This window comes from Podarcis pityusensis, assembly GCF_964106645.2.
Source record: "Podarcis pityusensis genome assembly, chromosome: 3".
In the NCBI taxonomy this organism is placed as follows: Eukaryota; Metazoa; Chordata; class Lepidosauria; order Squamata; family Lacertidae; genus Podarcis; species Podarcis pityusensis.
In genome coordinates, this window is record NC_138026.1 from 13,555,873 (window position 1) to 13,578,092 (window position 22,220).

A 22,220-nucleotide genomic window follows, 5' to 3' on the forward strand; every position below is an offset into this window, starting at 1 on the left:
ATGATGCACGTGACACAGCGGCAAAGAAGCATAGGTAGGCAATCGGTTTGCAAAATCCTTAGACAAAGAGGTAGAAGGGACATCCAAGGCATGTTGCTTCCAGAATAGGCCAATATTTGGGGGTCACGGAAAATGTTTCAAGTAAATGGCCTTTGGGAACATGCTTTGCCAGCTGTTTCAGCTTCACTCCTTCCATCCTCTCATTAGAGGTTACTAAAGGAGCACACAGAAGTTCTCCTTTCTTGCCATTATTCTTCCAGGCCATTGACCCTTCCCCCTCTCTCTGTTCCAAAGGACTTGCTGAAAGTCCACTTCACATCAAACAGAAAGACTGAAACAAGGGCAAATAAACATGGTTGACAGAGGATACTTGAGCCTTCCTTCTCAATCATTGGCGCTTGACTCCTGCTAATCAAGAGTGAAATTAGTTCCAAAGAGAGGGTGAATGGCAAGCCAGAAAACGGCAGCTACAAAAGTGAAGGCAAGTGCTTGGAGATGACAACAAGCCAGAGGACTCTAAAATGGGAGCCCTCTCTCTCTTTTAGTCTCTGAGGATGGAGAAAATATAAACAGAACTAAGTACAGTTGAGAGAGCAGGAACAGCAGAGCAGTTAATGGTGGAAGCTGTGAGCCAGGAGGTCCTGGTTCAAATCAAGTCACAAGCCCAAACAAAAGTTGCTAGTGTTAGCAAAATCTGGTATTCAAATTCAGGTTTTCTCCCATCATGTTTAAAGTCAGAGTGTGTGGTTGGTGGAGTACAGATGGTTATTGCTTAAAATGTGGAATTTTAGTAGTAATAGCCGCCATATTGAATGCAGAATTTATATTTAATATTATATACTGTATTTGGAGTTTTTATTGAGATGTAAACTGCTTTTAGATCTTTAAATATAAAGCTAAGTTTATAGGCTTGCACTAAGGTAAATAGGCTTACACTAAGGTAAGCTGGGTTAGGGATGCAGCCTTGCTATCTTGATTTTACAGTTCCGTATAAAAGTAACATTCTCGTTTCCATTCAAACAGGGAGAGACAGTTCTGCCCCTTTTTTTACATTTTGCTTTTCATTTCCTGAATTGTAAGAATTCCCGTGTGCATATTAAACATTTTACAGGTACTCTGATGCCAGCATAATGCCCCTTATATGACTCCCCCCTTTTTTGATAATACATTTTATTTCCTAAACGTGTACTTTATATAGAGAATGGTCACATGTGTGCTTCCTTTCAGCAGTTCTAAATGTCTGTAGAAAACATGGTTTTACCAATCCGATGGTCACATCAACACCATACAAGCACATGGCTTCCCTCGAATAACCTTGCCAACTATATTTTACCTCTCGCAGAACTAAATTTCCCAGTGTGCTTAACAAACTACTGTTTCCAGGATTCATTGAGAGGAACCCATGTGCTTTAAATATACAGTGTGGATGTGACCCTGCACTCTCCTCTAATCATTGTTTTTCAAGCCTTTCTTCAGGGAAATTCACTGAACAGCAATTCAGATTTCAGAAGGTCCTACCTCTTCTGTTTCTGGTTAATTGGCTGTGTATAGTATAGGAAATAAAAGAGGTTGCACACCTGAATTTTGAATTACTGGCCTCTGAATCTCCTCGAAGAAGGACCATTGGGGTCCAAGACACATAAGATCAATAAACTTTTTTCCCTTCTGTATGCCATTTTTCTTTTTTGGCTTTTGTTTCAGGTAAGTGACAAACTAAGGGACACAGGTGGCACTGTGGGTAAAACCACAGAGCCTAGGACTTGCCGATCAGAAGGTCGGCGGTTCGAATCCCCACGATGGGGTGAGCTCCCATTGCTCGGTCCCTGCTCCTGCCAACCTAGCAGTTTGAAAGCATGCCAAAGTGCAAGTAGATAAATAGGTACCAGTCCGGCGGGAAGGTAAACGGCGTTTCCGTGTGCTGCTCTGGTTCGCCAGAAGCGGCTTAGTCATGCTGGCCACATGACCCAGAAGCTGTACGCTGGCTCCCTCGGCCAATAAAGAGAGATGAGTGCCGAAACCCCAGAGTCGGCCATGACTGGACCTAAGGTCAGGGGTCCCTTTACCTTTACCTTTTAAGTGACAAACTGCCTTCTTGAGAATGAGCATTTCTGTGCCTGCTTACATGCCCGTTCCTTTCTGTTCTCAACTCCTCCTATCCTGTCAGTCTCCATCACTTCTCCCTTCATCTTCCTCTCTCAATAGTCTACTGCTTCTGTCCCCATCCATCCCCATCTCCTACCTCTCTCCTAAGTGCCCTGTTGGGAAGACACGGAAAGTTGAAGCCCTGCTGCATCTGACAGTGTCTGCTCTCCTTCTGCCAGGTTGAAACCAGCAGGTTTGCCTTCATCACAATGCCCAATCCTGATAGACTCTGTAAACTGGTGATGTTAGCACCAGTGCTAGCTTTCTAGAAAAAGAGATGCCAAAACCCACCACAAACGTTTCCCTTGTTCTCTTATAATGGCAATTTCCAGCTGGCAAAAAAAGCCCTAGTTATAACACCGGTCCTGAAAGACCTACATTGCCTCCCAGTACATTTCCAAGCACAATTCAAAGTGTTGGTGCAGACCTTTAAAGCCCTAAACAGCCTCGGCCCAGTATACCTGAAGAAGCGTCTCCAACCCCATCGTTCTACCCGGACACTGAGGTCCAGCTCTCTCTGTTGTGTCTGCCTGTCGCCTGTCAGTCATTCCTGTGATGAATGGGAGCCATTGAAGACTGCCGCTGCTGAGACTGAGAGAAAGCATCAAAGTGCCAACTTGAGAAGTGTTGTCAATATTCTCACAAAGAGCCATGAAAAACAAAAACAAAAATGGAACATTCCTAAAACCAAAATCAAAACTAAATGTAAACTAAGATATTACCCCCTTCACATTCCAATATCATATTGATGGGAAACTGGATTTTTTTGCTTTCTTCTTACCCTCTCCCCAACGTATTTTGTCCAATGGTCACTTTCTCTTCCAAACCAATTTTTCAGCAAACTTATACTGAATAAAGCCCTGATTCAACTGTCTTCACCCCAGAGGAAATAATCAATCCCAATATCATATACTAGTAGAAAGTGCTATTTTTCTAGGGGGAAAAGTGCTGGAAATCACAATGAACACCTCCCTTATTCTCTTATAATGGCAATGGTGCCCACCTGAGAGGTGCTGGAACTGAGTTCTGGTGAGTTCCTGCTGACAAAAAGCCCTGCTAGTATATTATATACAAGTTGATGAGGCTGTAAGAAAGAAGCCTTTTTAGTACGGTTTTAACAAAGTTTATCATTGCTATTACTATCTTTTTCATCAGTGAAAACAAATTCCCATGTATATTTTAGAAGTTATTCTCTATTTTCTTTATATTATACATGTTTAGATATGGATATTTCAATGCTAACCTTTTGGATGCCAAAATCTGCTCCAATCCACACAGGAATTGGACTACCACTCTATTGAGAATATGAATACATACACTGTGAAAAAACGATATATAATGAATTTTGATATTCATTTCTGTTGATTTGGGTTACATCATTCCAGCGTTGGGACTTTGACTGATAGCATGACTCAGGCCAGAATGATTTTCTTAACATAATAGATTTTATTCCTTTTTTATTCCCCAGGTGTTTGTTCTTGGAAGAGCCTGGGAGTGTTGTGGCCAAAACAAATCAGGGTTATTAAGAACGTGGTTTTTGGATTATCATGAGAAAAATCTATAGCTATAGCAAGTAAGTGGGCAGATATGGTTAAATAAACTATACTTATTCCTATAGTTTATCATTCATGCATAGTTTTATGTACATGCACAATGTTTCACCCCCACAGAATAATTCTTTTAGCTAAATTGCTAATGTTTCCATTTTACAATTGGGAAAATGGGGTTTCCGGACCACACAATAGGCCAGTGGCATGGTGGAGACTTCAGCTCAGCCAATCTAGTCCAGATATTTATTTTCTGGAGCATACTGGCTAATTATAGATTGGCCCATCTCAACATGCGTGTTTCACTGATGGCAAGAGGAGCTAGTCTAAAATATGCATGCCTAAGTTTGTGGCCTAAATCTGATAGCAAAGAGATTGTTGATAACAATACACCATCAATTATAAAGCACAACCCGGTTTATTAGATACTCAAGGGATTTTAAAGCAATAATTTGTTTTCATGGAACTACACTGAAGCCAAAGTAAATGTGGCCATAAGGTGCTTCCAAAAACCAAGGTTCAAGCTTTGCTGCCATGGTTAAACAACGGTCGTAAGAAATCAAGCAACAGCCCAAGCTATTTTGAGGCCTGAAGCAATGACCAAATGGTTCAACTCCCTTGCTAGGGCCATTTAGAAAAGTCTTGCTATACCATTCAGATACCAATTCCTGCTTTCATCAATCCTCACCACCGCCCCAACCCATGCAGCCTAGGATTACCAGTCTTCCCCGGTTCCTGGGGATAGTCCCCGGATTTGCAAATCTGTCCCCAGACAAATTCCGTCCTGGGAATGTCCCCAGATTTGCAAATCTGTCCCTGGGAAACGTGGCAGTGGCAGCCTCAGCAGCCTGGAGCCAGCCTGGTAGCACAGTTGGCTCTGGCTGGCTTCAGGAGCTGCTTGCTGCCCACTGCCGCCGCCACTGCCAAGGAAGAACCAGGGGCATCCAGCGGTACAGATCTCCTGCCCCCTACTCCCTTTCTTTTGACAGATCAGGGAGGCTCGGGAGTTGTGGGCGGGCGGCCATTGCCCAGGAGGGGCGCTAGGTGTGTGGTTTCTCTGCCAGGCAAGGGGCAAAGCCCTTCTTTCGCACCCTGTGAAACATAAATGCGCAGAGTTTTTAAAAAACTGGGCAACGGCCACCCACCCGTGACTCCCAAGCCTCCCCCGATCAGTCAAAACAAAGGAGAAAGGGGGCAGGAGATCGGGGGAGGCTCAGGAGTCATGGGCAGACAGTGCGCCGTTGCCCAGTTTTTTAAAAACTCAGAGCATTTATGTTTCACAGGGTGTGAGAGAAGGGCTTTGCACCTTTATACAATATGAATGTGTGCTTAGGCCCAATCGGAAGCCACGGAAGTCCTGTCAGATGTTCGGCTTCCAAAAATAATTTGCAAACCGGAACAGTCACTTCCGGGTTTGCGGCGTTCGAGAGCCAAAACGTTCGAGAACTAAGCTGTTTGAAAACCAAGGTATGACTTTACTCATAATTACTGTCAGGTCAATAACTTACAACTGAGTAGCCAGCTCTCCTTGCCTGTCTAGACTGTGTACCACACTAATAAATCCCAAGAAACTCAGCGCTACCTGGCATGGAAAAATCTCATCTCACAACAGCACAGAAGACGACCTGCCTCCTTGCAACTCCTGGCATCTTCCATGGACAGAAAGATGCTTTTACACTGGCATTCAGTATGCTTTGAAGACCCAAGGCTGTGGTGGTTTCAGATGATCACGTAATAGAGAGCAATCTTGAGCAGGCAGTCATACTTCGCAGCACAGATAGGGATGTGAAAAATCTTCATTTAGGAAGGATCATTTTTATTTAGCAAGAGACAGAAACCTCTGTCTCTGGTGCCACACAACATTAAACATACTCTGGTGAGTATGCTTCCGAGCTGGACAGCCAAACATCAAGCAAAATGCTGTTGTATTATGGACATCCAATCCATAGCTTGTGGCTGGCTGTCCTTAAAAGAGCTGTTTTAAGTCTTGCAAGATTTGCATGCATGGAAAAAATAGCAACAGTCAAAGAACACACACATATCAACAGCCACTGACCTCAACCTCAGTTTACTGGATTGGGCAACTGAGTAAAGGAAAACACAGAAGCCTTTCTGTGATTGGAGGAAAGCAGGGCAAAAAGTTATCTTACGACTGTGATATTTGGCTTCCAGTGGACACAGAAACTTGACACGAATCAAATGCCCAACTGGCTGATAATAGACAGGAAGGATTAGTGTTGACACAGCAGACCTGACCCCTTCCAGCCATGTAACTGTGCCTGAATACAGCTGTGTCTGCCTGAAATCACCCCCCAGGCATCTGAGCAGGGGAAGCAGTAGGTAAAGATATAGGGAACAGGGTGCGCTGGGACACTCTCACGCCTAATTGGACTGACAGCTCAGTCTGCAATGGCGGACAGTGTTTATTTACTCATTGTTGCGTGATGAGCAAATAGAAAGATATGCCGGCTTTAGTCCATGCTGATATTGGTCCAAATGCTGTCTGGCTCCAGACTCAGTAAACCAGGACAATGCAGCACAAAAAACTTCCTATTCGCCATCACTTTTAAGTCTGTCCTGGCACAGATATGCAATGACCTCAGATCACAGTTGAGTCTAATAAGGAATTTATCTTTATGGAAATGTGACCTCTTGCTACCATAAGGCTACACAAATACAAGTAACAATGGCCGAACACTGATAAAAGTTTGCCCCGGCCAACTCCTGATGTATTTTCTAAAGAGTTCTATAATTCTATAATCCCTCTAGTGGAAAGAGTGGGACTTGATAAAGGGTGCCGGTTGAAGCTTTTCACAAGGTTGTCACTGTCGGCCGTCCTCCCTCCCGCCCCACAACGACAACTAAAGAATGTGCAATGAGCACAATCTAGTTCCCTTGAAGGGAGCGAGAGTTTAGCCATTGACTCCAGGGGTCTAGTGAGCATTTCTTCTCCGCTGTGCGACTGTGGTTCAATTTCACTTTCCTTTTCTGAAACCAGAAGATATACCTCTTGACAATCTAAAATCGCCAAGGTCACATGCATGCACAGCAACATACTTTTAATGAATTTCAAGTTGTAAATGCCTTTCTCTCTCTTCCTTACCCAAAACAAGGGGGTCTGTGGGGTTGGGGTTTCTGTTCCGATATTAGAAGTTCATACCACTAATATACTCAAGGTATCCGCTCTTAATCTTTAACTTCTCTGAGTTTTATTGGCACTAGCTTTTAGTCCTGCTTTAATAACTTCAGCCTTCTTTTGCCCCCAGCCATATTTTAATGAATAAATAGTTTTTCTTGTGATTTAGTTGCATTTATACAGCTGCCCCTGAAACAGCTGCACTGACTTTTATTACAAGCAGAAAGGACTGCACCATAATCAGTAGTACGCGCATGCAGAATGGCTAGCAACGTTTTTGTGGAATATTTTCGAACAACAAAATTGGGTGCTGCTGAAGTGTTTTTCTTTAATCATCTAGTCCAAATATAACAGATTAAGCTACAGTCTTCATAGATATTGATCCAGAACCTCTCAGGACAGGATCCTGATTTTGACCTTGGAAGGGAGATGCCATAACAATTAGTCACTTTAACGATTACAGCAGATATTGGCCAGTGGATGCCTATGCAATCTTCTACCACGGGCTGAATCATTCAGAGGAAGAGACTGAATCTGATGTAGTGGTATATTATTAAGGAATCAGGTCATGTAGTTTCATGCTCAGTTTTGGATAGAAATGTGCTTAATTATTTCATTCATATCCCACATTTTTTCCCACAGAGGTGAAGTGTTTCCAGGTAGTTTTCCATTGAGGCAGACACCGAAAGTCTCTAGACTTTCCGAGCACAATTCAAAGTGTTGGTGCTGACCTTTAAAGCCCTAAATGGCCTCGGTCCTGTATACCTGAAGGAGTGTCTCCACCCCCATCGTTCAGCCCAGACACTGAGATCCAGCGCCGAGGGCCTTCTGGCAGTTCCCTCATTGCGAGAAGTAAGGTTACAGGGAACCAGACAGAGGGCCTTCTCGGTAGTGGTGCCCACCCCGTGGAACACCCTCCCTTCAGATGTGAAGGAAATAAGCAGCTATCCTATCTTTAAAAGACATCTGAAGGCAGCCCTGTTCAGGGAAGTTTTTAATATTTAACGCTGTACTGTTTTTAACACTTGATTGGGAGCTGCCCAGAGTGGCTGGGGAAACTCAGCCAGATGGGCGGGGTATAAATAAATTATTATTATTATTATTATTATTATTATTATTATTATTATTATAGACGTGTTTAGTTTCTGCTGCATCATGTGCCTTCACGCCATGCTTTAAAAAAAAATGAAATTGAAGAGAATTTGTGAGGGATTGAATGCAAACCTAAACCAAAATACTAGGGCAGGCTTAGGCAAACTCGGTCCTCCAGATGTTTTGGGACTACAATTCCCATTATCCCTGACCACTGGTCCTGTTAGCTAGGGATGATGGGAGTTGTAGTCCCAAAATATCTGGAGGGCCGAGTTTGCCTATGCCTGTACTAGGGAGTAAGTCCCATTCAACTTAGTGGAACTAACTTCTCTGAGTAAAGGTACTGCATGTGTCCATTAAAGCAGAAGGGAGAACCTGCCATTCTCCAGATGTGCTGCAGTACAGCTTCCATCATCTCTAACCAGTGGCAACAACAACAGTAATAATACATAAATTACTCACCCTTCACCCTAAGGTCCCCGGGTGAGTTACATTAAGGCACATTATGAAAGAAATCACAAAATCACAAAAGTAAGGTGAGTCCTAAATGTATATCGTAATAACAACAGCATCCATAAAACCACAGGTTTCCTGTCTTAACATTAAAGAATTTCAAAGGTTATTTGACAAAGAGGAAAAGAGACCAGTGGCGTAGCGTGGGGGGTGCAGGGGGGGCCGGCCGCACCGGGCGCAACATCGGGGGGGGCACGCTCGCACTCGCAGCTCTCTGCCCCTACCTGGCTCACTCTCTCTCTCTCACTGCAGTGCTGGCTGTGCGAATCCGATCCAAGCCGCTGGGTCGCCGCCCACTGTGGAGGGGGTGGGTGCCAGGCGTGCGGTGCGGAGAGAGAGCGAGGGACTATCTGGGGGAGGGACAGTGCAGCGGCCTCCCAGCGCAGCGCTGAGCGCGGGAGAGAACCACACCAGACCAGCCCAGGCAGCAGCAAGAAGAAGCTGGCAGCGGCGGCAGGTTAGGGGTTAGGGGGCGCAAATTACTTGCCTTGCCCTGGGTCCTGACAACCCACGCTATGCCGCTGAAAGAGACTTATATGTTCAGCACCATTTCAGTACTTATTTCCCAAAACAGATTCAGCAGCCAAACGAACCAGGAAAGAAGTGATTCAAACTTCTGCAAAACTTGCAATTCCAAAAGGAAACAAAAGTTGTACTCTGGAAGATGTACAAAACCACTGTCCAGACTGGGAACTGGGCAATGAGTCTGCCTGAGGCAGATAATAAGATACAAGCCACTGAACTTCCACATATATGTCTACTGGAAAGAGGCAACTCCAGGCACTAAACAAGGCTCTGGGGTTTCAATAAAATATATATATCTGAGGATTCTGCTGACAAGTACAGTTCCCAAGGTTGAGTAATCAAGTTCATTGGGAAGACACAAGGTGACTTACAATTGAATCTCTTCTTCTGATTAGAGGCAAGTCAGGATGCTTTAATGTCAGGGACGGGAAAAGAGAGTCCAATGCTCCTTCATACTGTGGGAGATTAGCAGCCAAACCTAACAAAGGCATATTTTTGCTAGTTAGCACAAGAAGGCACTAATTCCACAGAGCTGTATCGCTGACAGGCAGGTACTTAGACCATAGAAATACAGTTGGTAGAGAGGGTCCTGTGTGATGTCATTTCCTCTCCTGTCCTCTCCTGGAAAGGAAGGAGCATGTAGTATTTTCTGCTACTCCCTTCCTTTGATTAGCGTTGGATGCAGACATGTCTCTGCTTGTTTCAGCTTTAGGCACTTATACTGTAAATATAAGTACTTTGCCTGCATAGTTTTTACTGCTACCTTTGCTGTGCACCAATGCATGATAATAAGTAAATAAATATTTTTTTGTAAAAAAATAATAATGATCTTGTCGCCTTCAGAGACAAGATCACTGGCACAGGAGTATTGCTTCTGAGGGAGTGGGGGGTGGGGTGGGTGTTCCTATCTTTATTTTGTGATCATTGCAAGCAGCGACACAACTCCTCAAGGCTTTGCAAGGAACAGACATAAAACCCAGATGTTTTCTGAGGAAAGCAAGGGTTGTTCATCCATCTCTAATGGCTGGCCAGTGTTACATCTTATGAATAGCGACAGTTGACTAGCAAGGCACAGCTATTTCTTGAGGTATACAGTATTATTTCATATGCAGTGTGTTTCATGTGCAGTTTTCAATTCCTTTGGTTCATGCATGTCTTCCAATGTGCATGTCTACACTGACAAAGCACTGCAAAAAAGGGAAAGGAAAAAGAAGTATTGGTGTAGGTTGCCATATTTCATAAAGTTAAAATCCAGACACACAAGATGTTGACCTTTTTTCAGTGTTGCCCAAAACTGTGTTTTGCTTCGCCAAAAACTACACTTCTGACATGGGTTTCCCTGGACATTGCAGAGATTTCTGCCCAGACACTGTTTCCAACAGCTGGATACCGGCTATGTCTGGGAAATCCCGGATGTATGGCAACCCTAGGTGTGGTCATACATATTGTAAATGGCATTTCTGGGGGCTCCGTCCCGGTGTCCCATTGTGCCAGAAGCAGTTTAGCCATGCTGGCCACATGACCTGGAAAGCTGTCTGTGGACAAACGCTGACTCCCTTGGCCTGAAAGCAAGATGAGCGCCGCAACCCCATAGTCGCCTTTGACTGGACAACTGTCCAGGGGTCTTCTACCTTTTACCTTTACATATAGGATTGAAACTGAGCTGGAAGTTGTCTCTGGCTGCCACGAGGGTTCCTGGGGCAAGGTGGCAGGTTTTGACACCATTTGGATACCAAACACCATTTTGAATCAAGATGACAGAGCAATATATCAATTTGGTGTGACTTTGCCCATTTTTTTACATAAGTATGGCTGCCTCTTGAGATATTGTCACCAAACATGGCGCAAAAGTTCCATTTATGTTTGTATGTGCCATTTTGAATTAAGCTGGTGGACCAAAATGTGACATTGGATTGACTTTACCTTATTTTGGTCATGACAGGTTCAAACTCACAACCCATTCAAAAATCTGAATAATTTTTGGTTTCTAAAAATATCCAGGCACTGCTGGACACTCCCTGTTAATGTATAAATAAACCTTGCATCACAGAAAATGTTATCCATATTTTTATTCCTACATTCTAAGGAAACTAAATGTAACTGGAATAGATGTTAATATGATTGAATCAAGATTATTTTTTACTCTGTGTTTTACGAGTACACATATGTACTTGTGTGCATTGATGAAATCCCAGACACCAAATAATCTTAACCCTTGTGCACCATCTCATCAAAGTTGCTTTTTGAGGTGTTTCATCAATGCATACAAGGTGCATCAGTAAAACACCCCACAGAGTTTTGGTGGAATCAAATCAAGGCTGCCTTTCTCCCAATCACATCAAGATTGCTCTTTTTCTTTCCTTTTCTTTTCCTGTGTATTATCAATGTGCACAGCATGTGCCTTGGCAATCTGGAGTAGGGAGAGATACAAATGAATGGAAAGGTGCAATCAAGTGCATGTGCTTTGATTTTGGACATTCTCTTACTCATAGAAGAAGAGAAGCAGAATGCAGGGTGGATGGAACCCAAAAATGGGGGCAGGATGGAACAGAGGAAGTTTGTTTATTTATCCCTATTATAAAGCTACTTCCCATATTCTCTTTGAGGCACTTCAGCACCTTATAAGCACATAGAGAGAAAAGACAGATACCATCTTCCTAGGACAATCCATGTTAATGCTAGGTCCTGCATTGCAGACTGTATACCCCACATTGGGTCTGCAATTGCTTCATTAAGTCATGCATGTGAATACAGTGGTACCTCGGGTTAAGAACTTAATTCGTTCTGGAGGTCCGTTCTTAACCTGAAACTGTTCTTGACCTGAGGTACCACTTTAGCTAATGGGCCTCCCGCCGCTGCCCAATTTATGTTCTCATCCTGAAGCAAAGTTCTTAATCCGAGGTACTATTTCTGGGTTAGCGGAGTCTGTAACCTGAAGCGTCTGTAACCCGAGGTACCATGAGTGCATTTGAATGATTTGACATACATAAGTTGCATGAGAGCAGCTGATTCCTAAATTACCCAACAAGCAGAGCTACCCAAAGCAGTATAACCACTGATAACAAGTGGATATAGTCTTTGTCCAATAAAACTACCTCCCTGTAAAGGCATAGGGTGCAGTTTGACTGGAGAGAGAGAGAGAGGGAGGGGGATGTGGATCTTCCATATGCAAAGAATCAATTTAATTTTCTGTGGAGGAGTTCTGTGGAACTGCCAAAGCACATATATCTAAGGTTCACTTACAGCATGTGTTCAAAATTCACAAGATCTTTTCCAGATGATGCCTACAATAAAGATCATTTAAAACAATTAGCCCCTTACATTTTGGAGACGGGGTTTATAAAGGACCAGTTCAGTCTTTTCAAACCCAGAAAGGAAGGCAGGTTATCTGAGCAAAATGAATCTTCATTCCCATCAGTGATTGTAATGGAACTATTTCAAGTTTTTACAATGTTGATACTTAATGATATTAATTGTCCATTGAGGAACAGATTTCAGGACTGCCAATTAGAAGGTCGGTTCATGGTTTTCCACAGGCTTCCTGCCTGGCCTTTTTCACAGGCCAGTATTCTCAACAACGTTGATATCAATTGCTTCTAAACCGTTTGGCCCAAGATAAGACATAAAATATTTCTTTCTCCCAAATCTTATGGGTGTGCACCTGCTCTCTGTGGACAGTTTTGAGGTTTTGGGGGAATCCTAAATAGTAGCTGTGCTTCTTCCACACTGTGAAAACAAGTACAGTGGTACCTCAGGTTACATACGCTTCAGGTTACATACGCTTCAGGTTACAGACTCCGCTAACCCAGAAATAGTACCTCGGGTTAAGTACTTTGCTTCAGGATGAGAACAGAAATCGCACGGCAGCAGCGGGAAGCCCCATTAGCTAAAGTGGTGCTTCAGGTTAAGAACAGTTTCAGGTTAAGTACGGACCTCCGGAACGAATTAAGTACTTAACCTGAGGTACCACTGTATAGAAAAGGCAAATGCTCAGTAGCAGAAATGCTTGCCCTTACCCACTCTTTCAGCTGGCACTATTTGGGCAAAGTCAGATGAGGAAAGCTTGAATGGGTGGCTTCACGGGGCGACTGAAACCACTCACTATGGCTCAAAAGCAACATTTGATTACAACAAAACAAATATTTTTGTTGGACATGGGCATCTGCTGGGAGAGGGTGTTTCACCAACCCCCAAAAAGGGCCATAACCCACCAATTCCCAGTTTTCATGCAAAACAGAAAATAAATGAATGGTACAGAAGGCCCTAAAATAATGTGGGAGCAAGAATTTGGGTTTGAAACTGGAGGAACGGGAATGCCAGACAAAGTGGAAGAAACCCCCATTTAGGTCCATCTCAGCTACAGACAAAGAGGCAGCAATTAAAAGGCTACGTAAGTGCTATTAGCACCATGATGTTATCCTATATAAATTCTACACTATCACCATGCTGTTGCACAAGATACCAGCTGGTGGGTACTTGTAGACATCTCTGGTGGGATTGTGGAAAAGTACAAAGGTTCTGGCTCTCTGTGTTTTAGGGGATTAGTGCAAGTCCAAATTGCAGTGTAGCATGCACTCCACAACTGGCTCATCTAAACATCTTTGAAGAGAGTGATAAAGGATTATGTTGTAAGGTCTCAATTATCCATATGCTTACTGCAGCCAGAGCCACAATAGCCCCATTTTGGAAGGATCTAGCTAGAGCAGATATTTCTTACTGGTTCACAAATGTACAGGAATCAGCCCTACTAGGAAAAAAGTGACATATAACCTGAGAGCCTCTAGAAGTCAAGTAAGTAAGGACAAAATTATTTCTGTTTGGTATGATTTTATTTTTCACATCAGTGGTTTCCAACCAGTGTGCTGTGGCACCTTGGGGGGGGGGGGGCTTGAATGATGGCTAGGCATGCCGCAAGCAACAGTAGCCGTGATGGCCTGGGATTTGGACTTGGATGCTGAACCTGAGGGATCCCAGCCAGCACAGGATTCCCCGCCTCCAGAACCAGCTGAGCCGGGGCTGGGGCTTGAGCCTGAAGGGTCCTCACCTGTGCTGGATCCTCAGGTACAGGCATCAGCTGAGTCTGCTCTGGCTCCTGAGATAATGGAGGACCCATTGCCTGCAGGTTCTCCACTCTCAGCCCCGTCAGAGGAAGCTGAAGTTGCCTCTGGGTCTGGTAAACCTCCAGCCTCTCCTGAACTGCAGAGGCTCAGGGCAGAGAGGCAGAGGGAACTAAGTTCCCACAGAAGGAGTGCTCGCCTCCAGGCCAGGAGAGGCGAGTCTCCAGAAGATTGGGGCCGCCCTATGCCTCGGGACAGATAAAAGTTGGCCAGCCCCAGTCCCAAGTTGCGGGAGCAACATTGTTGGTTGTTAGTTCCTGCTTGAACCCTCTCCAGCTTTCCTGCCTGAGCTCCTGACCCGCCCTGGCTCCCTGCTTGCTTGACTGTTCCTGACTTCACCCAACTCCCTGCCCTGCACCCAGCTTCAGCTACTACGGACTGCCTCCACGTTGCACCTTTGACCACGGACTGGACTTCGACCTCACCTCTCAGGTAACCCATGGGACCATCACAGTAGCCTCTGTCCCTCTTTCCTTCCATTGCTCCTCTGATGCCCTCTTGCGTCTCTGCCTCCCAAAGGCTTGTGTGGCTGTTTGTTGCAGCAACCCTGGCTACAAGCTCACCATGTGAATAGTGCCTCTGGGGGCTGGCCAGGGGTGGTGGTTGCCAGGAGCTGAGGCAGCCTTATTTGTAAGCATTGCCAATGGAGACCATGTCCACCATTATTACAGCCATATTATAAGAGAGGTAGTTGAGGCAGCATGGGTTGCACACCTGCATTGCAAAGTAGCCCAGTATTGTAACATCCTTTTTGCTGGGGGAGTTAGAGAAAAGTGTGACAACCCTGAAGTATATTCCTGGTACAAGATCTGCAGGAGGTGAAGGGAGCTAGGGAAGCAATTGAAGGTTTCAGGTATGGGTGGGAAAACATAATCTGAACGTCAAGGCTACCTTTAGTTGGCTAGCAGACCTATCAATTGAGAAAAAAACAAAAGGGTAGACGTGAAACACAACTTTCTCAGAGGCCAGGTCTATCTAGGCCTTGCTGCTTTCCAGTTGCCAGATTTGTTATCTGATGCTAGTTATGGTTGTTGATTTGGAATATTCACTCTCAGCCTCGGGAAAATCCCTGCAGATGCCCATTTCCTTGTGTTCTTCATTATTTAGCCCAGGATTATTATTATTATTATTATTATTATTATTATTATTATTATTAATACCCTGCCCATCTGGCTGGGCTTCCCCAGCCACTCTGGGCGGCTTCCAAGCAAATATTAAAATACAGCAATACATCAAACATTAAAAGCCTTCCTTCAGATGTCTTCTAAAAGTTTGGTAGTTGTCGTTCTCTTTGACATCTGGTGGGAGGGCGTTCCACAGGGCGGGCACCACTACCGAGAAGGCCTTCTGCCTGGTTCCCTGTAACTTGGCTTCTCACAGTGAGGGAACCACCAGAAGGCCCTCGGCACTGGACCTCAGTGTCCGGGTAGAACAATGGGGGTGGATATCTTAAGTACCACTTGTATATCCAAAACTGATCACTGAGATCACCCAGAGGAGCACTGTTAGTTGTCTCCCATGGACTGGAAGCACACCTCAGGTCAATGAGAAGTCATGCTTCGGTGTTGTGGACCCAGCTCTGTGAAAGATCTCCTACAATAAGTCAGACAGGCACTATCCCTGCTGAGTTTCAAATGCCTTATTAAAACCATTTTTGCCACTGGCCCCACCCACCACTGACATGTGATCCCTGGGCTGAAAAGGGTTCCTCAATCCTGGTGTAAAGAAACCACTCACCTGGGAGTAAGCAACAATGCACTCAGTGGGCCTTACTTTTGAGCTGATGTGTAGGATTGCACTGTCCAGCTCCCACGGTGCTGATGCCAACCCACCATTTCTGTGCCATTCAGCAAACTGCCCTTGCTCTGTCATCCCTGCCCCTTCTCTGCCCCCCGCTGCTCTTTTCCTGACCCCTTTGCTGCCACAGTACAGTTCTTACGACTGTCTTTATTTTCCCTATCTCAGAGAGACCGAACTGGAGTTGTGCCATTTTGGAAATCCCCAACTCAGCCGTTCTCAGTGAGAACAAAATAGGCCAGAGGCTAGAGTTTCATTTGAATATAATATTTTTAATGCTCTTGGCGGACTTTGGGAAACCTCACTGAATCTCTTCCTGGCTCGGAACCCTTCCTACCATTTCCTGGTTCAGAACCCATCCTTCCTAGTCTTCCCACAATCAAGGAAGAATCTGCCACAGCTCGTTTATGATGCTTTCCTAAATCTGATGTGACAAGATCAAGTTCCATTTACAAGGGTCAGGGAGTGTAGTCATTAGCTACAGCTAAAGCAAAATCCCATCGTGCAATCACACAGTTTTGGCAGCAGCTTTGAGGAGTGAGTCTTAAGCCTTTGGAAATACGACGACATATACAGTAGGAAATTTCCAATTGCAAAGGAAATGGTAATGACTCGAGCAACGGTTAGTTCTCACACTTTTAAGGACAAGTAGCAGCAATGTGAATCATCAAAAATAAATTTGAAGTCTGTTTCTTGGTTCTTGAGGGTCTGCAGGTGTGCCAAAGCATACATGTTCTTCATACTTTCCAGTATCGGCAAACCAGAGCCTCTCACTTGAGAAAAATATCCCCTATTCCAACAGCGTCTGAGGTCAATTCCCAGACTCCAAGTGATCTGCATTTGTAGGGGGCGGCTGTTCAGCCCAATTTCACAATTAGGGTAGAATAGAAGACTGTCACAAGGCATTTACATCTAACCAATCAGGGGCAGCTCATGTGGTGCCTCCCAGATGTTGTTAGCCTACAACTACCATCATCCCTAGGGATGCGGGTGGCGCTGTGGGTTAAACCACTGAGCCTAGGACTTGCCGATCAGAAGGTCGGCAGTTCGAATCCCCGCAACGGGGTGAGCTCCCGTTGCTCGGTCCTTGCTCCTGCCAACCTAGCAGTTTGAAAGCATGTCAAAGTGCAAGTAGATAAATAGGTACCACTCCGGCAGGAAGGTAAACGGCGTTTTCATGCGCTGCTCTGGTTCACCAGAAGTGGCTTAGTCATGCTGGCCACATGACCCGGAAGCTGTACACTGGCTCCTCGGCCAATAAAGCAAGATGAGCACCGCAACCCCAGAGTTGATCACGACTGGACCTAATGGTCAGGGGTCCCTTTACCCTTTACCTTTACCATCATCCCTGACTATGGGCTATGCTGACAGGGCCTGATTGGTGGTGTAGTCCAAGCACATGGCCTCTCTGTCACAGACAGATATTGTGCTATCGTTCATAAACCAACCCCTGCCCTGAAGCAGAATTTACAATCTAAATGCCAGGAGCCCAGCGGCACTGTTGTGACTGGGCTTGAGCTGGCAGGCTCGGATGGGGGGAGGAGGAGGAAGTCGATAGTGGACTGAATTGTGGGAACCTTGGTTGGGAGGTATCTCCTCATTCCATCCCTAGTCAGTTTAGAAGGGTGAGCAGGGATGCTGGCTCTCTCCTCCCACAACACTCCTGCAGTGTGGAGAGCCTCTTGGGAGGTCTTTGATCAGCCAGTGGGGAGGCTGAAGAGGAGGTGGCAGCAAATCAACAGGAGAGTGCAGTCTTGTTACCTAGATCTGTCAGTGGGAGCAAACCCACCTGCCTCGACTGAGTGCGTGCTTGCAATCTTGATATTCCTGCAAGGCAAGAGAGTGGGAAGGTTGGAGGAACTTGTTGGGATATCTTTGTTGCCTCCTTCCAGTTCTGAACTTCTTGCCTTGCTACTTGACTCATGAATCACGAGTCCTGAGCACTGTGTCTGCTACGGAACATGTACTGTTACTTGCCTAAATAAATATCTCTTTCCTATTTCCAAGTAAGAGCTTCTATCTGCGTGTATTGAGTGGGACACTAAAATTAAACTAAGAGACAGCAATAGAGGGGTGGGTGAAATACAGAGGCAAGGGTAACACAGAAAGTATATGTGTTGAAGTTCAGCTACACATACTTACAAGTTAGTTTCGGGGGGGAATTGAGTCACTAAAAGACTAATCTATGAATGTCATGGATAATGTGCTTTTCGAATAGTGATGTGCTGAGGTTTGTGCTTCTGGTTTTGGAAATAAGACCCTTAGGAATTAAGCACTTGCAATGCACACCTCAAATGTGAGGTGGGCATTATGACCCGTGCATTCTTCTTCAGCTGAAAGTTTTATCCAGACTGGAAAAGAATGTTCCTCCTCTCCTCCAATTTATCTGGTTGGTATTCTGACGGTGGTAAATTCTTGGCTTACGCATAGCTGCTTTTAACACATTAAGGGTAGCCAGACTTTGAATTCAAATAAGGTGGAAGTGATGCAAGGATCAATAATTACAAAATAAGAATGTGATGCAGATTTCTCAGGTGAAGCAATGAAGTGTATGGTTTAAATTTAAGGGGAAACTATTGCAAGATATTATACTGTTGGCATCTCAGACCAAACACAGTGAACAAGATCTACAAAGTGAAAATAAAACAAATTGCTTACCTATGTGGTGGGCATGTCTTGCCATGCAGACATGAGCCAGGTTAAGAAGGTGGTGCTTAGAATAATCAAGGTATACCAGTACATACCAATGCAACAGTACTTTTTTGACCAAAAGTGCATGGCTCCTTCATATCAAACCGTCTAACTGCTGCCAAACTTAAAATAGCAAAAAAGGAGAAATTTATAAATACCTACATGTAAATTAATGGATTGGCAGAGTACAACAATTCTCCAAATTAAGACAAAGGTTCAAGGAACGTAGCATAACGAAAACAGGTATTGTAGAACAACGTCCTCTATTTATTTTTGAAAGCAGAATTATAATAGGGATGATCCATAAATAAACATATACCTGAAATCCGCTCACCATTTTTATATCTATGATCTGGAATCTTTTAGATTGATGCTTTAAGATATGGTTTTTATACTGCAATGTAGTGTGTGTGTGTGTGTGTGTGTGTGTGTGTGTGTGTTTTACTATATATGTTGTTCTTTTGCTATTTTTGTTGGGCATTGCTTCAGAAGCATTTCTTGGGAAGCAGTTTGTAAATCCTTGATTCATTAGTCAGTTTTGTAAAATGCTTTTCTAACTGTAATACCTCTCTCTCTCTCTCTCTCTCTCTCTCTCTCTCTCTGTGTGTGTGTGTGTGTGTGTGTGTGTGTATGCATAGAAGAAAAGTTGGGTTGCATCTATCATAAAATTTATTTTTGCCCTTTGAATGAGAAGGTCTAAAAGGCACCAAAAGTGCAACGTTTGTTTCTGACCTAAATCCGGAATGGTTTCTCATTCATGTATATGCTTCTTTATCACACACATTGATGCTGCACTAACCTGAAATTACCCGAAACAGCTTGTAGATGCTCAAAAGGCGCAGGTTTTCCCACCTGAATTCCTACCTGGGAGAGGGCGGGAGCTTGGGGTAGCTGGTTTTCATTTCAGCGTGTCTCAAAGAGATCAGTTCCTGTGCTGAAAGACAAGCCCAAGACAATGTTTTACAGAGCAGAAGATATTGTGAGGGACCAATTATCACATAAGTGGTTCTCACGGCTTGGGTTGGCACTGTGTGCCAGGTTGCACATTAACCTCTTTCACTTCATTTTACCCAGTTTACTCAACATTCTCAAGTGGTTGCTTTGTCAATTGTTCCGCCTGCTGATGTTTCGACAGATGATAGCCCCTTGATGCCAGCTTAGCATTGCTAATAAGAAATAGGCCAGCACGAAACTTTAGACCAAGGAGGTGCTCTTGCAGAATGGAGCTGAGGTGGGTGGGGAGTGGGGGATTGATTCTGAACGATCATTACATTTTGCTAAACCAACCATCCCACTTTTGTTTCTTCCGCATGCAAAGACAATACTCACTTTATCCTAGAAGAAAAGTATTGCATGCGCAGATGTGTAGATGTGGGGGGGGGGAGCAGTTCTTTTCTGCTGCGCTGTATTCTCAGCAGTTGTGGCAGCGGTGGTGCCAGGGGGATGTTAGCAGGATAGCCACAAGTATAACCATGGTTGCATAACAGAGAGAATATTTGTCGTGTACAGTGAAACCTCGGTTTTTGAATGTAATCCGTTCTGGAAGTCTGTTTGACTTCCAAAACATTCAAAAACCGAGGATCAAAAGGCTGTCAGCAAGTTTAATGGGGGAGGAGGAGTGAAAAACGTGCCTCGGAAGCTGTTCAACTTCTGAGGCATGTTCAAAATCGGAAGCATTCACTTCCGGGTTTTCAGCATTCGGCTTTCAAAACGTTCAGCAGCCAAAACTTTTGAAAACCGAGGTTTGACTGTATTCCAAGACACAAGATACCAAGTAATTTCAAATAATGTTGGCAGTTCTGTAACCAAGGCAAACCAAGTTTGTACGCGTCTCTCTCAGCTAGGGATGAGGGGGAAAGTTTGATTCAATTTGCATTAAGTAGGTGAACCTACTTAATTCACACGTTCTGAAACAATTATGAACTGAAACACAGCAATCCATCTAAAGTTGCACTTTCCTGAATTTTGCAAGGCAGTTTCCCCGCCAAGTAATGTGTACAAAAATACATATACTAGGGTGAAGTACGCATATTAGTGAAAAGAACAAATGTACAATCCTGGGCAAAATTGCTTTGCAAATAAATATGCGTATTAGGGAAAACAGCAAACAAACGTGTACATTAGGGTAAAGCAAGTCTAGAGTGGGAGACTAGAGTGATGTCTGCTGTTTCTAGGCGTTCTTCTCCTTACAAGGCTTTTCTGTGTGAGCTGTGAATTTCTTTGGACACTGGGTGAGAACCCAGAAGCTGTGAGGGAGGGTGTGTTAGAAGGAAAATAAACTGACATTGATTTATATATATTAGCAACTTTGAATTAATGTAACATTTTTACAGTGGTACCTTGGGTTACATACGCTTCAGGTTACATACGCTTCAGGTTACAGACTCAACTAACCCAGAAATAGTGCTTCAGGTTAAGAACTTTGCTTCAGGATGAGAACAGAAATCGTGCTCCGGCGGTGCGGCAGCAGCAGGAGGCCCCATTAGTTAAAGTGGTGCTTCAGGTTAAGCACAGTTTCAGGTTAAGAACGGACCTCCGGAACGAATTAAGTACTTAACCCGAGATACCACTGTATATGTAACTCTGTATTTTTGCAATAGTTTGTTGCTGCTTCAGTTTTTTGTACATCTCCTAGAGATATTTTAAAAAAACATATTCAGCAGTATAGAAATCAATCAATCAATTTACACTAAAATGCCAATTTTTCAAGAACTTTGAAAAATGCAAATTGATGTGCAAATTTGGAGAAATGAACTTAAAACTGGAAAAATGAGAACCTAAAAGTAACCAAAATTGGCAGATTAACCCATCTCTCCCCTCTCTCTCTCTCTCTGTCATCACACAAACATCTGTACAGAGAAGTCCCTACAAAGTCAACCCCCACTTCAAATCCAGAACAAGATTATAGCCTAACAACTCTGATCTACAGATACACTGCAAAGCTACCTTAAGAAATGTGGTCAAACATACTGAAACTGTCTTAACTTCCCTCCAAGTCCCTTTTGATAATTCCACCTGTCCAGAAACCACCACGTCCCCCCCCTTTTTGGTAGTAATTTCTTCCTGATCCTTAATACTTCATTGACTGTCACTTTCATTGAAATAAAGTAGAACAGTAGACTATGACGTAAGCATTCACGGACTAGAGTCAGTGTCATCAGGTTTCAATGTTTGAGTCCTCTTAAAATAATAGGCATCCTAGTTCTCAACAGATCCAATGCATTGCTGGCAAGATTTCATTACATTTCCTTTCCTGGCGTTTCCACAAGGTGATCTTAGGGCCTCAAATATCTCTTGTGGGTGAGCTCATGTCAAATCCATAGGAGGGAAGAAGGTGTACAATTCATACAGACTTTGGATTTCCCCGCTTCTGAGTAGTGTTCTATATAATCAGCCAATTGCACATTTAGTCTGCTTTTCTCTCATACTAGAGATTACTTAGCAATAACAACCTTCACACAGGGCTTTTCCTGGGATTAATGACAGTCTGGGGGTCATCATCTCCTCCCAGTTAGTTATTAATCCTCAGGAAACACTTGGTGCCTTGATCGTTATTGCTTAATTAGCATTGAGAATGTGTGTGTGCTGGAGGGGAGCTGTGTTAGGTTTCTTTTCATGTGCCCTGTGAACGGCGGTGGAAGGGCTTTCTCTCATTAATTT

The 22,220-nt window shown here is 44.0% G+C and overlaps 1 long non-coding RNA gene across 2 annotated transcripts; it reads right to left on the reverse strand.

The window, feature by feature from the left end:
* Positions 1-9,938: 9,938 nt before the first annotated feature.
* Positions 9,939-14,629, reverse strand: LOC308473696. 2 transcript variants are annotated; one of them, XR_013984212.1, is made up of 3 exons: positions 14,498-14,629; positions 12,199-12,239; positions 9,939-10,142 (listed from the first exon to the last, which is right to left on the reverse strand). It is a non-coding gene; the product is annotated as an uncharacterized lncRNA (long non-coding RNA). The 2 variants fall into 2 exon arrangements; XR_013984213.1 differs by having other exon boundaries at positions 14,468-14,629.
* Positions 14,630-22,220: the final 7,591 nt, after the last annotated feature.